Source organism: Vicugna pacos, chromosome 7 (assembly GCF_048564905.1).
Source record: "Vicugna pacos chromosome 7, VicPac4, whole genome shotgun sequence".
NCBI lineage: Eukaryota > Metazoa > Chordata > Mammalia > Artiodactyla > Camelidae > Vicugna > Vicugna pacos.
In genome coordinates, this window is record NC_132993.1 from 20540394 (window position 1) to 20551823 (window position 11430).

Genomic DNA, 11430 nt, shown 5'->3' on the forward strand with positions numbered 1-11430 from the left:
TCAGTAAAACAGCTACCCATCCTTCCAAAGTCCTACTTAGGCATCCACTACATGAAAAATCTGTCCTAACTTCATTTATTCTCCCTGTATCACTCACCCCTGCCCCAGAAGAAATTCCTCCCTCCTTCTATAATGCCGCACCATTCTTTCTTTTAGTTCTCAACAAATCGTATTATTTTAGTTGCACCTTTACCTTTCTCCCCTATAGACAAGGCCCATGATTACTCTTGCACCCAGCACACTCCTGGAACATAGTATGTCTTTAATCAATGGTTTGGAATGAGTGGTAAAGCTCCAAAGTGAGGACACAAGGTTATTTCTCAGTGGATGTACGTCTCATCCTCTTTTGAACATAAAACAAGAATTAAGTCCCCTAGTCCCTAGCTCCCCATTTCTAGTTTACTGCTTAGTTTTAAGCAATGTTTCATGGGGACATTTCCTCACTTCCTCTTGTTCTTTGTAGGTTTAGCTGCCAGCCTAAAACCACATTAGCATTCAGTAGCAGCAACAAAACAGACTCTCCAAGTTCTAAAAAGCAAAGATTTTACAATTACCAACAGCAAAATACAAACTCTTATTTAAAAAAATGGTCTTAAGATTTATGCATACAAAGTTCATTCTTCATGATGATTCTGAAAAAGACTTGGCATAGTTGATATTTAACGGGCACCAATGAAGAGTCCTTAAGAAAATGTCCACTTAAACTGTTAGCCAAACTTTTAACATTTGTAACAAAAGAAATCAGCATACATGAACTAATCCATATACTATGCTTGTATACTAAACAATACACTATAAATACTAGACAGTGGAAGTCACCAAACTGATGACCTATACAAAAGTAGCTCTTTCAGCTTCTTTTAAAAATACTACACCTCCAAAATTCCTGTGATCATCCCCATCTATAGAATTAGATTATTTCACCAGCATCATTTACTCTTTCCTCCTCTCCTCCCCACCAACTCTCCCCCAGCACACATACACGCCTCTCTTAATAGACATGGCTAGTAAGAAATTATCTGATGGCTCAGTAGCAGTTTGACAAAGCAGGCTACCAGGTCTGGGTTTCTTAAGATTGCTTTTGGTCAGTTTATTTTCTAAGTGACTGCTGCTAATGATACAATATAGATTGGCCTCAAGGGATCACAACTGTGGTGGGCCTTCCTTAACTGCCCCTAGTGTTTTGGGTTGTTTGTTTGGCTTGTTGGTTGGTTGGTCTTCTTAAAATATCCTAGGATATCGCTATTAAGTTGTATTTCTGATTTTTCTTCAGTTCATATAAATGTTCGCATTTTAGGACATTTTAGGAGTAAAGACCACATGATGAAATCTTTTTGAAGCTTCCATAACTGAACTGCAGAGTGAGGTTGAAAACATATTAGCCTAACTATGAATCACACTGCAGAAAAAAAATATATACTCCAAGGTTTCCATAATCCATTTATTTTCCTTGAGCAGTCAAATATTCTTTTCATTTTCCAAGTTTTGTCCTTATTACGTTGAAATAACTTCAGACAAAGCATTTTTGTTGCTCCAGGATTAAAAGTTTCCAATAGCTCAATGTGGTTGTAATCTTCTGGAAACACCTGAAGTTGATTTGTTTCACCTCCTTTACTATTTCTCTGCCAGCCTGTTCTCCTTACTAAAATACTGATGGATAAAAGTACTAACTGAAAAGCCAAAAAAGCGGATAATCCACTCCTGAGTTAATAAGTAAGGAACTATATGACACATAATGCTCAAAAATTAACATGTATCCAGAGCCTAAAAAAATACTGATTGGACTTGGTCTAAATAAAATGTTTCTAAAATAAATTTAACAAGTGGGTTTCTTTTTCATTGTTCTTTTACTAAGCATCCATAGAAAACTGTGTTTAGATTAAGTTCAGGCTGGAAACACTAGCTTTAGCTCTCAAGGAAAACGTGAAATAACAGAGAAAATGTCCTTTAGTATATTTTCCAAAATGTTTTTTATAAAACCAAAGATTGATATTTATCTGTAAGACTGCTTTACCAAATATATGTATTAATAAGCATCACACATAGTCACACATAAACATCTAAATTCAAATATCGAATTCCCTGAATTACAGCCCCAGAGAGAATACGTGGAAACTCTTGAGGTTTAGAGTAGACACTTCTGAGACTCAACAACCCACAGAACACCCCCTCTACCCTCCAACTTTTCAGAGTGGCACTGAGTAGATGAATAAACCCACTGCAGCATGAAGCACTGGGCTTGCCTAAAGATACTGACAGAAACTGAACGTATGCAGTAACTTCCTGTTCTCCAGAGACTGGAGAGTGTGCTTCTGAAAGCTGAAAGTTTACAGTGCTTCCAGAAACCAAAAAAATTCAGCATGCCTTTTCAAACACTTCTGAAAAAAATTTTAATTTCAATAATTACTGTTCATCATCATTATATCATTATTTCCCAAAAGACATTCACTGAATGCCTTATATTACATATAAGGAAAGAGGTATAAAAAATTTTATCCCAGATTGCAAGAAGTTTAAATTTCCCTTAAAAGGCACTCATTTTTTATTATTTCCCATAATATATGTCTTGAAGACAGTCTGCTTAAAACTATAATGTACAGGCAATGAAAATGCAGATACTTAAATTATAGGAAGTTGGTCTTTAGCTCCCGGAGAAAATTAAAGATGGATACCTAATTGTGATTTAATAAAACCTAAAAACCCTACAATTTTGGGTTCCACTGGAATATACATGAATTGGGAGGGAAACCTGAAATTCTTTCTCCTTTAATTCCCTCTATATCTGGACAAGGGCTCTCATTATCTCTTACTCCTATAGTTACTTCCCTAAATCCAGGAGCTGAATTTCCTTAAAACTTGATAAGAAAACTATTTCCATGAGAAAGCCTGGCTTGGAGATAAGAAACCTTTTTTTTTCCCCATAAGTGAGAATATGACCACCAACTCCTAAGCAAAAAGTCATTTTCCTCATATATGTTGAGTGTGAGATGGGGGGAGGAGGAAGGCACACAAGATGAAATCAAAGGACTTCAAATAAGGATGAACCAAAAGATAGCAAACAATAATTCTTATCTGTTTAAATGACACTGTTGAAAGCCAAATCTAACTCTTATTAGAAGAAAAACAGTCCCACAAAAATTATGCACATAATTCCAGACCCAAGTTAAGAGTAAGTATACTACATTACACATGATAATTGTAATGCTCACAAAATAAGGAAATTACACTCACATGCAGATAGAATCAGTTATATTTTCACCACCTATGGGATAACACATCAAGAACTTTCAAACACAATTCTACGGAGTCAGGCTACTACTGAATTAAGGGAAGGAAAAAAACCACAGCAACTCCAAGGTCCTCCCAGCCTTCCCTTTAGTGAGGAACCCAATAACTTACTGTTCAAGGCCAAAGGAAAGGGAATTTTTTTTAAAGGCTGGGTCGAGGTGAGATGGGAAAAGGATCACCGTGAGCTGTGACCGCAGATGATGCCCTGGGACAAAACGTGTGACATGTGCATACCCATTCTCCTGAAGAGCACTGTCCAAGCTGACAGGCTCACATGAATTTTCACCTAAAGATTTTTCCAATACATTGTCTCTACATACTTAAGAAAATGTGAACTTTGCTCTAACCACAGAAAGAATTAAGCACAACTGACACCAGCTCTAAAGTAAGCAATTAATATATTCTAATCTAACATTTCAAAAGGGATGGAGACCAGGAAACAGCTCCTCCAACCGGATGGACCAGATATCATTTGACATCCTAAAAATATTAAGATTTTTCAACAACTTCAAGTTCTGCTGGACACAGAAGCACTGTCGAAACTTTGGTACCAGCAGCAATAACACAACAGGTGACAGAGGCGGTGTACATCATTGCAGGGTAAAGAGGAAAACATGCAAGGGCAAACCCTTGAGTTCTCCAAAAAGGCTAGGGATGTGGGATAATTAATACCCACGCACAAGGCCATCCAGAGCCCCTGCCTTTCCAGTGGCAAAGGTTCGGTTCCTTCCCCGGGTCGCGCCACTTCCCCTGTCCCTCACCCAAGGGACCACCACCCCAAGCACAGGATGAACCGAGGCCCCTCCACCGGCAGCATCTCAGCTGGGGAAGAAAACACAATGTCGCTCCTTATTTCTGCGTACAAAAGGACTTTGCGCCCTCCTCCTCGAGCTGCCGCTGCTGCCGCCGGAGCCGCCTCCTAACTTGCAAGAAGGTGGGCAACGCGCCATATTCCAGAGTCCCCCAGTCTACCTGGGTAACAAGCCCACGCCACCCCGGCGGGAGGGAAGCTTCGGAGGTCGCCCAAAGAGCCAGCCTCCTCTCCCGCAGGAGACAGGGGCTCCCGCGCCCCGGCCCAGCCCGCCGCGCCGCGCCGCGCCGGCCGCCCGCGGACCAGACCCGGGAAGGGCCGAGGAGGCGAGCTGGGAGCCGCGGCTCCGGTCCCGCGCAGCCCGCCCACCTCCCGCTCCCAGGCCGGCGCGCTCTCCCAGGCCTCCAACTCCCGAACCCGCGGGAAGACCAGGCCTGGGCCCCGGGTTCCACCGCGGAGAGGAGGCCGCGGCCCCGAGAGCCTCAGGCGGCGGGGGAGGCCGGAACCCTGGGGCTCTCGGGAGGGCAGCGCCTCCCTCCCGAGCCCGCCAGGACGCCTGGGGCCTAGTGCGGCCTGCGCATCCTCGGGGTGGCGGTTTGACTGGGCCGGGCTGGGGCCCCCCGCCCGAGGCTGGCCGAATCCGGCGGGGGCCCAGGCCCGGAGCCGGGGGCGGCAGGGTGCCGGCTGCGGGGCGGGCCGGCCGGCCGGCGGGCGGGCGGCGTGTTGCGGCTGCGCCGGGGCTGAAATAGCTGGAGATTGCGCGGTAGGGCACTCACCTCAGAGCGGCTGCGCTACCGTGGGCCTGCGCCGTGGAGACTGCGACCGCGCCGGCTCCTCGCAGCCTCCTGCCACCAGCGGCAATGGCGAGCGCTGCCGCCTAAGCCGCCGCCGCCGCCGCCGAGGAGGGGGAGGGGAGGGAGAGGAGGCACGCACGCGACGCACGGGCTCAGCTTCCCCGCCCGGCCGCCGCCATGATGGGGAGGTCGGCTCTGCCTCGGCGGGGCAACCCGGAGAGGGCTCGGGCTCGAAACCCCTCCGCCCCCCGCGGCCCCCCGCGCGTTCACATTTCGCTTCAGAGGTTTGGATGGGGCCAGAATCACGGAAGCAACTGTATTAGTCAAATATGGACGCCCCGGAGAAGTAACGCAGGCGGTCCAAGATGGTTGCTAATCTGGAAATAATCACATTTTTCGCCCCCCAACCGGGGAATTAGGGCCTCCTGAGTTGCCTAGACAATCGGCGAGGGGCTTCCCAGCCTTTTCCTCCGCGCTGCTTTGCCAATCGCAACCTCACCCTCTTTTTGGAATGACCTTTGCTTCCTTGTTTCAAACCCTGCCCGCGCGTTTAAAAGCAAAAGTTTTTGTACAACGCAATATATATTAATTTTTTCGCTCATACATTCGTTCGGCGAACATTTCCAGAGGGCCCTTGGTGTGCCAGATATTGTTCTGGGCACGCTGGAGATGCACCTGTTAGAAAGAGCAAGTGCTCGCTCTCGGAGCTTAAACGATGAGTGGAGGGAGTCAGAAGCATTAGGGACCCCCCAAGAAAGTGCCTGAAAAATAGGGAGGGATGGAGACTAGAAAAACTGTGAGAGACACAGGAGAGGCAGTTTTTGTTGTTCTTTGTTTTTTAAATTGTGATCAGGTAACTACCTGCATCAGAGTCACTCTGGCTGATTATTTAAATCTTGGGGTCCCAATGGTGTCTCCACAATCTTGGCTTCTTAGCCCAGGAACCCGCATTTTTAACACCCTCCTCATCCCAGCCCCGCCCCATACACACACATTTTCCTGGTGATTGATTGTCATGCATATCATAATTTAAGAACCACTGCTTTAGGGAATTACTAAATATCCCAAAGGGTGTTATAAAACAGCTTAACCAAATCAGGATACTTTAATTTTCAACAAGATTCTATCTACCTAAAAATTCAACACAATTTAAAATGGGATGTCTTTTTATCCAGCATTTCTGAGAAAGTGAGTTAGTGTCACCACCTACCACCCAGGTGCTCAAACCAGAAACCTAGGACTGCTACATCTCTCCTTTCTCCCTTGAATGCCCTTATCCAGTTAGATCTTTTAAAACAGTTATTGCCTGTCATTTTAACCTTGGTCCAGGTGATGATCATCTCTGATCAAGATACTGCAATAGACTCTTCATGGTCTGCATGCCACAGGAATTGCCCTCTCCAATGCATTCGCCACCCTCTGCCTTGAATGGTCTCTCAAAAAAAGTAAATCTTGTCATTGCTCTGCTTAACAGGCTTAATAAGATCCCATTACACATAAGTTAAGGTCTAAAATACTTTGAGGTACCTTCAGGGCCCTTTATAATCTTACCCCCTTACTACCATCTCTAACCTCGTCTGTCACAGACTTCCTCAGGCTTTAACCAAGCTGGGAAGCTCTCAGGTCATACGAGACAGGAAGTTCTTCCACCTCACAACCACTGTACCAGCTGCTCTCTCTGTACAGAACTTCCCTCTGGAGTCTTCCTATTCATCTTCTTAAACCTGCCCCTGAATAATTCCTATTACTCCTCCTCCAGGAAACATCCCCTCATTTCCCCCTTCCATCATCACACCCAGTACTTACCACTTATGTTTATTGAGCCCTCAAGATATGTCAGGCCCTATTTTAAGTTCTTTACACATAGTATCTTCTTTCTTATTTAATTCTCAAGTGGCCTCCATGAGAATTACTCCATACTATTACTATAATCTCATTTTGCTGATGGAGAAACAAGGGTATGTAGAGATTGCTTGCTCAAACCCAGACAGTGAAAGATAGAACCAGGTCTGAAAGCCATCAGCCTGACCTCAGAGTTGTACTCTTATCCAGATTGCAGGTTGATACCCACTGATGAAGCACACAATTAACTTAGTGAGTCATGACCAACATGTCATAAAACAAATAGAAAATATCAGAGAACATCAAATGTAGGAAGACTTGTTTTATGAAACTTTTATTTCAGACATATGCATGAATGTATGTAGGTGTGAATGTTTGTGCTAGGTCATGCTATACAATGCATTTCTTCTTTGGATTACAGTTGCAAAAAAAAGTTTGAAAGCACTACATCACTCTTTCTATACAGTACTTTTCCAACCATGTTTCCTCCACAGTCCAGAAGCTGCAGGAGAGCAAGGATTTTGTCTTGTTCATGACTGTATACCAGCATCTTGTGTAATGCCACCCTCATAGTAGACCTTCAATAAACATATAATGAAAGACCTCTGTGTCTGCCCTCCTCAAAAATACAAATTACAGTAGGCCTGTAGCTCTCAGTATCCACGGGGGAGTGCTTCCAGGACCCCACAGATACCAATATCCAAAGATGCTCAAGTCCCTTATGAGTGTTTGTATACAAATTGTACACATCCTCCCATTCTCCTATATACTTTAAATCATCTCTAGATTACTTATAATACCTAATACAATGTAAGTGCTATGTAAATAATTGTAAATACAATGTAAGTGCCATGCAAATAGTTGCCAGTGCCTGACAAATTCGAGTTTTGCTTTTTGGAACTTTCTGCAATTTTTTTTCAAATATTTTCCATCTACCATTGGTTAAATCCACCAATGCGCAACCTGTGAATATAGAGGGCCACTGTAACTGTCTTAAGACAAGTGAGCCTGGAAACACCAGTTGCTCTGTCCAAAAGGCTTAAAATGACCTGAAATTCTAAAAGCAGTCTCAGAAAAAACAAAATGCAGAAAAATCTACCCAAAGAGATTAAAGAAGCACCAGATTCCAACAAAGTTGCATTGATTGTCTTTAGCCCAAGGGAGCTAGAAACTATAAACAGTATAATGAGGGAAGAAAATTCCATAAGGTAAGGGGGAGGTAGAAACTGCACTAAGAAAGAAGAGATGACTTGAGATGACATAATCTTGGGGCCCAGATCAAGTTAAAAAGGAAGACTAGACCCTTGAGAAATGTCTTGGAGCCCAGCAGCTGGGGCAGTGCAAGAGATTCCCAGCTTAGCTTTGCTTTTGATGAGCCTATGGTCATTTGATTGACTGGTTGGTTACTTATAAAAAATTACAGTGTGCTAAGTACCAAATGAATAGTGATACACATAGTAAGCAATCACATAATCAGAACTGAAGTTATGTGGGAAACTTCACAGAGATGAACCTTGATTTAGCCTTGAAGGGTGAGCAAGATTCTTATGAACATAGAGCAGAAAGGTGAAGACAGTCTTAACTGGGATGAGCACTGGAGGAGACTGAGCAACAGGACAAGGTCAGAGGTCCCCAAGTGTGTTTAGTAAGTAAAGCAGCCTAGTGGGTCTCAGTTTGAGAAGCCAGAGTTCAGGCCTGTCTGAGGTACTTTGCTCACTGATGGGTCAGACCCTAGAAGCAACAAATGCCGAGCTGACCTGTAGGAGGGTTTTAGCTACGGAAAATACTTTTCTCTTCCAGTGTTGCCTGTGTGCCTAGGGGGAGATACTGACAAAGAGAGATGAGCTGAGGCAACTGTTTTCACAGAGGACTCTTCAGGCCCCAGTGATAAACCATGGAGTTCCAAGAGCAACAGCTTCCCCATGTCTACCTAGGAATGTGCACAGACCCATAGGGCCAAATGGGAACCCGGCACCATATGAAGAACTTCAAGAAAGTTTTGCCTCTTTGGGAACATCAAGGGCTGGCCCAGGCAGGGTCTGCTGGCCCCAGAGCTAGCAGCCCCGCACTTTCAGCCCCACTGACAGGTCTCTACTGGGGAGGCACATCCCATCATAACTCTGAAATTGGAGTCAAATTCCTAGTTCAGAGCCTGGCCATACCACTTCCTACCAGTGAGACTTTGGCAAGTGGCTTAACACTTTAAGCTTTCTTTTCTTCACCCATGACATGGAAGTTAAGAAAGAATACTCCTAAGGGACTCAAAAGAGCGCGTGGCATCCAGGAAGCACATAGTAAATGCTGGGTATTATTAGCTCTTCCCAATTACCATTAATCACGTAAATTGCTTGGTACAAAATACAGGTATGATAGATTGTGGCTGTTGTGATGGTGATGATGGTGATGATGATGATGATATTTCCTGACCACATGTAAATATCCCTGGAGACAGCCCCCCAAAATGGGGGAGAGCATTCAAGAGATGCCAGGACAAGGGATTTGTGTAAGGGAAGAGTGTGTAACGAGATTAGAAACGTGACAGTGAGTTTTTTTATGCCTTTGGGGGAGAGAGAATGGAAAAGACTATTTATTATTACTTTTTTTTAAATTAATATTTGATATATTAAGGTTAAAAACTTTTGAAACCAATTTCTTTATGCCTTTAAGCTTCATTCACTAATCTCATCTCTTTATATATCTAGGGAATTTTAACAGTCATCTTAACGGTCATTTCAAAGCCCTCCTCTCCCTAAACCCAAGCTCTGCTGATGCTTCCCTGTAATATATATCTCCTACTCTAAAATGTTTCCCTAGTGTCTGCCCTGCACAGGAGACTTCAAACTGTCATCAGGAGCTCATGTCCTACAGATGCTGCAGTTTGGTAGGTTAAAGCCTGGCCTCTTTATCTTCCCTCCAAGCTCCTCCTCCTCCTCCTGTGGGCCCTGTCTCAATTTGCAGTGTCTGTGAGTTACAAGGTCTTAGAATCTTTTTTTTACATGGCTTCTCAGTTCAATTTAACACATAGTTATTGGGCACCTACTATGTACCAAATGCCTTGGTGCTGGGGTCACAGTGGGAAACAGGGGCCTTGTCCTTCTTGAGAGGAGGCTGATTAATGCCACTTCAACTCAATTGGAATACACTAAATGCCTTTAAATAACTACTTCACTTACAACGTCGTTAATACATTTCCCTAAACATTTAAACAGCATTTATACACATAATATATTCACTTAGCCTTTAAATACTGTATTTAAATGCTTGATCTAACAAACAAGACCTCCTCATGTACATAATAATAATAATAACTAACTTATTACAAGCTCTTATATAAATTCATTAATTCCTGCACAACAAGCTTATGAAACAGGTACTATTATCGTACTCATATTACAGGTGAGAAAACCAAGGCACAAAATGTTCGTGACTTGCTTTTAGATACCTAGCAAATAGCTATTAATCTTATAAATAACTTATAACTGTTATAAACTCATAACTCTTATAAACCTAACATATTAAACTTATAGTGAATGTCAGATTCTCTTTTTCTAGGGCTTATTTTATTTTTTAATTTGTTTAAAGGTTTTTTTGGGGGGAGGTAATTAGGTTTGTTTATTTATTTATTTTTAACGGAGGTACTGGGGATTGAATCTAGGATTGACCTTGCATTTAGCATGCACTTTACCACTGAGCTATATCCTCCCCCCGATTCTCTTTCAATATTATTTGCACATTAGTAAAAATCTCTATTACAAGTCTAAAATTAATTATTCAGTTATATATTTTACATTGGAATTACAAGGCTAATTTGTCAGATTCTCTAATATAATACATTACCTAAATCTTACAAACATTGAAAATCCCAAATTACACAGAATACTACTAAAGTTAACACAAAAATGTGAATACTATGGATTTGCTTTACTTCATCATTCTCATATTTAATTCTGAACCTTCTTAGAATTAAATGACATTTTACCATCCCGAGTAAATTGAGGTCACTGCCTCAAGCCCACTGGGCTTACCTTTGCAGGAGAATGGGAATTCCTGTCTCAGCAGGCTGGGGTTGCTTTTTGGCCAAGATGTGTCAGAGAGATTATTCTGCCACCACTGTGAACACACCAAGTCCCTTCTACGTGATGCTATGTCAACAGGGTTCTCCCAAATCCTACCTGAAAGATTAGATTCCCATGATGCCTTACCTGGTTCTTTCCAGACCTGTTGATTAGGTTATGAGGTCTAAAAACCTGGTAACCACCCAGGTTTCTTCCCCTCTTGATTAGATCCCACTGAGACCTGTTTATTGGATGATTACGTTTGCATTCTATTCCTGTTCTTGCCCTGTCTGCCACAATCCTAAACGGATTCTGGGGTTTTCTTCATGTTAATAAATCTAGATTTATTTATTTGTTTTCCCCTTAATGGAGGCACCAGGGATTGAACCCAGGACCTTATGCATGCCAAGCACACACTCTACCACTGAGCTATACCCCCTACCCATCTAAAGGGATTCTAATGCCAAAAAAAGTTCGGTTTAGCCAGACTGTAGACAGTCCTAGTAGCCTCCTTAGGAACTGATTCTTAACTCAGTAGGCAACAGATAGCTTTTGGCAATTTTGAGCAAGGCACTATCAAGGTTGGAATAGTGTAGATTCACCAGGAACCCAAATATGAGTTGAGCCACCGGTCCCTAGA

At 43.0% G+C, this 11430-nt stretch overlaps 1 protein-coding gene and 1 non-coding gene across 8 annotated transcripts in view; both read right to left on the reverse strand.

The window, feature by feature from the left end:
* The window catches only part of NRF1 (nuclear respiratory factor 1), a 129391-nt gene extending 124252 nt beyond the window's left edge, over window positions 1–5139 (reverse strand). For 2 of the 7 annotated variants that reach the window (XR_012074284.1, XM_072964504.1), the window contains exon 1: window positions 4876–5137. The gene's annotated coding sequence lies outside the window, so the exon portion shown is untranslated. Of the gene's footprint in view, window positions 1–4875 lie in introns of all 7 variants that reach the window. The other 5 variants (XM_072964501.1, XM_072964500.1, XM_072964502.1 and 2 more) reach the window with 3 other exon arrangements.
* A 6018-nt stretch (window positions 5140–11157) lies between these two features.
* TRNAA-GGC (transfer RNA alanine (anticodon GGC)) lies at window positions 11158–11229 on the reverse strand. Its single transcript has one exon. It is a non-coding gene; the product is annotated as a tRNA-Ala (tRNA).
* Between the last annotated feature and the right edge of the window lie 201 nt (window positions 11230–11430).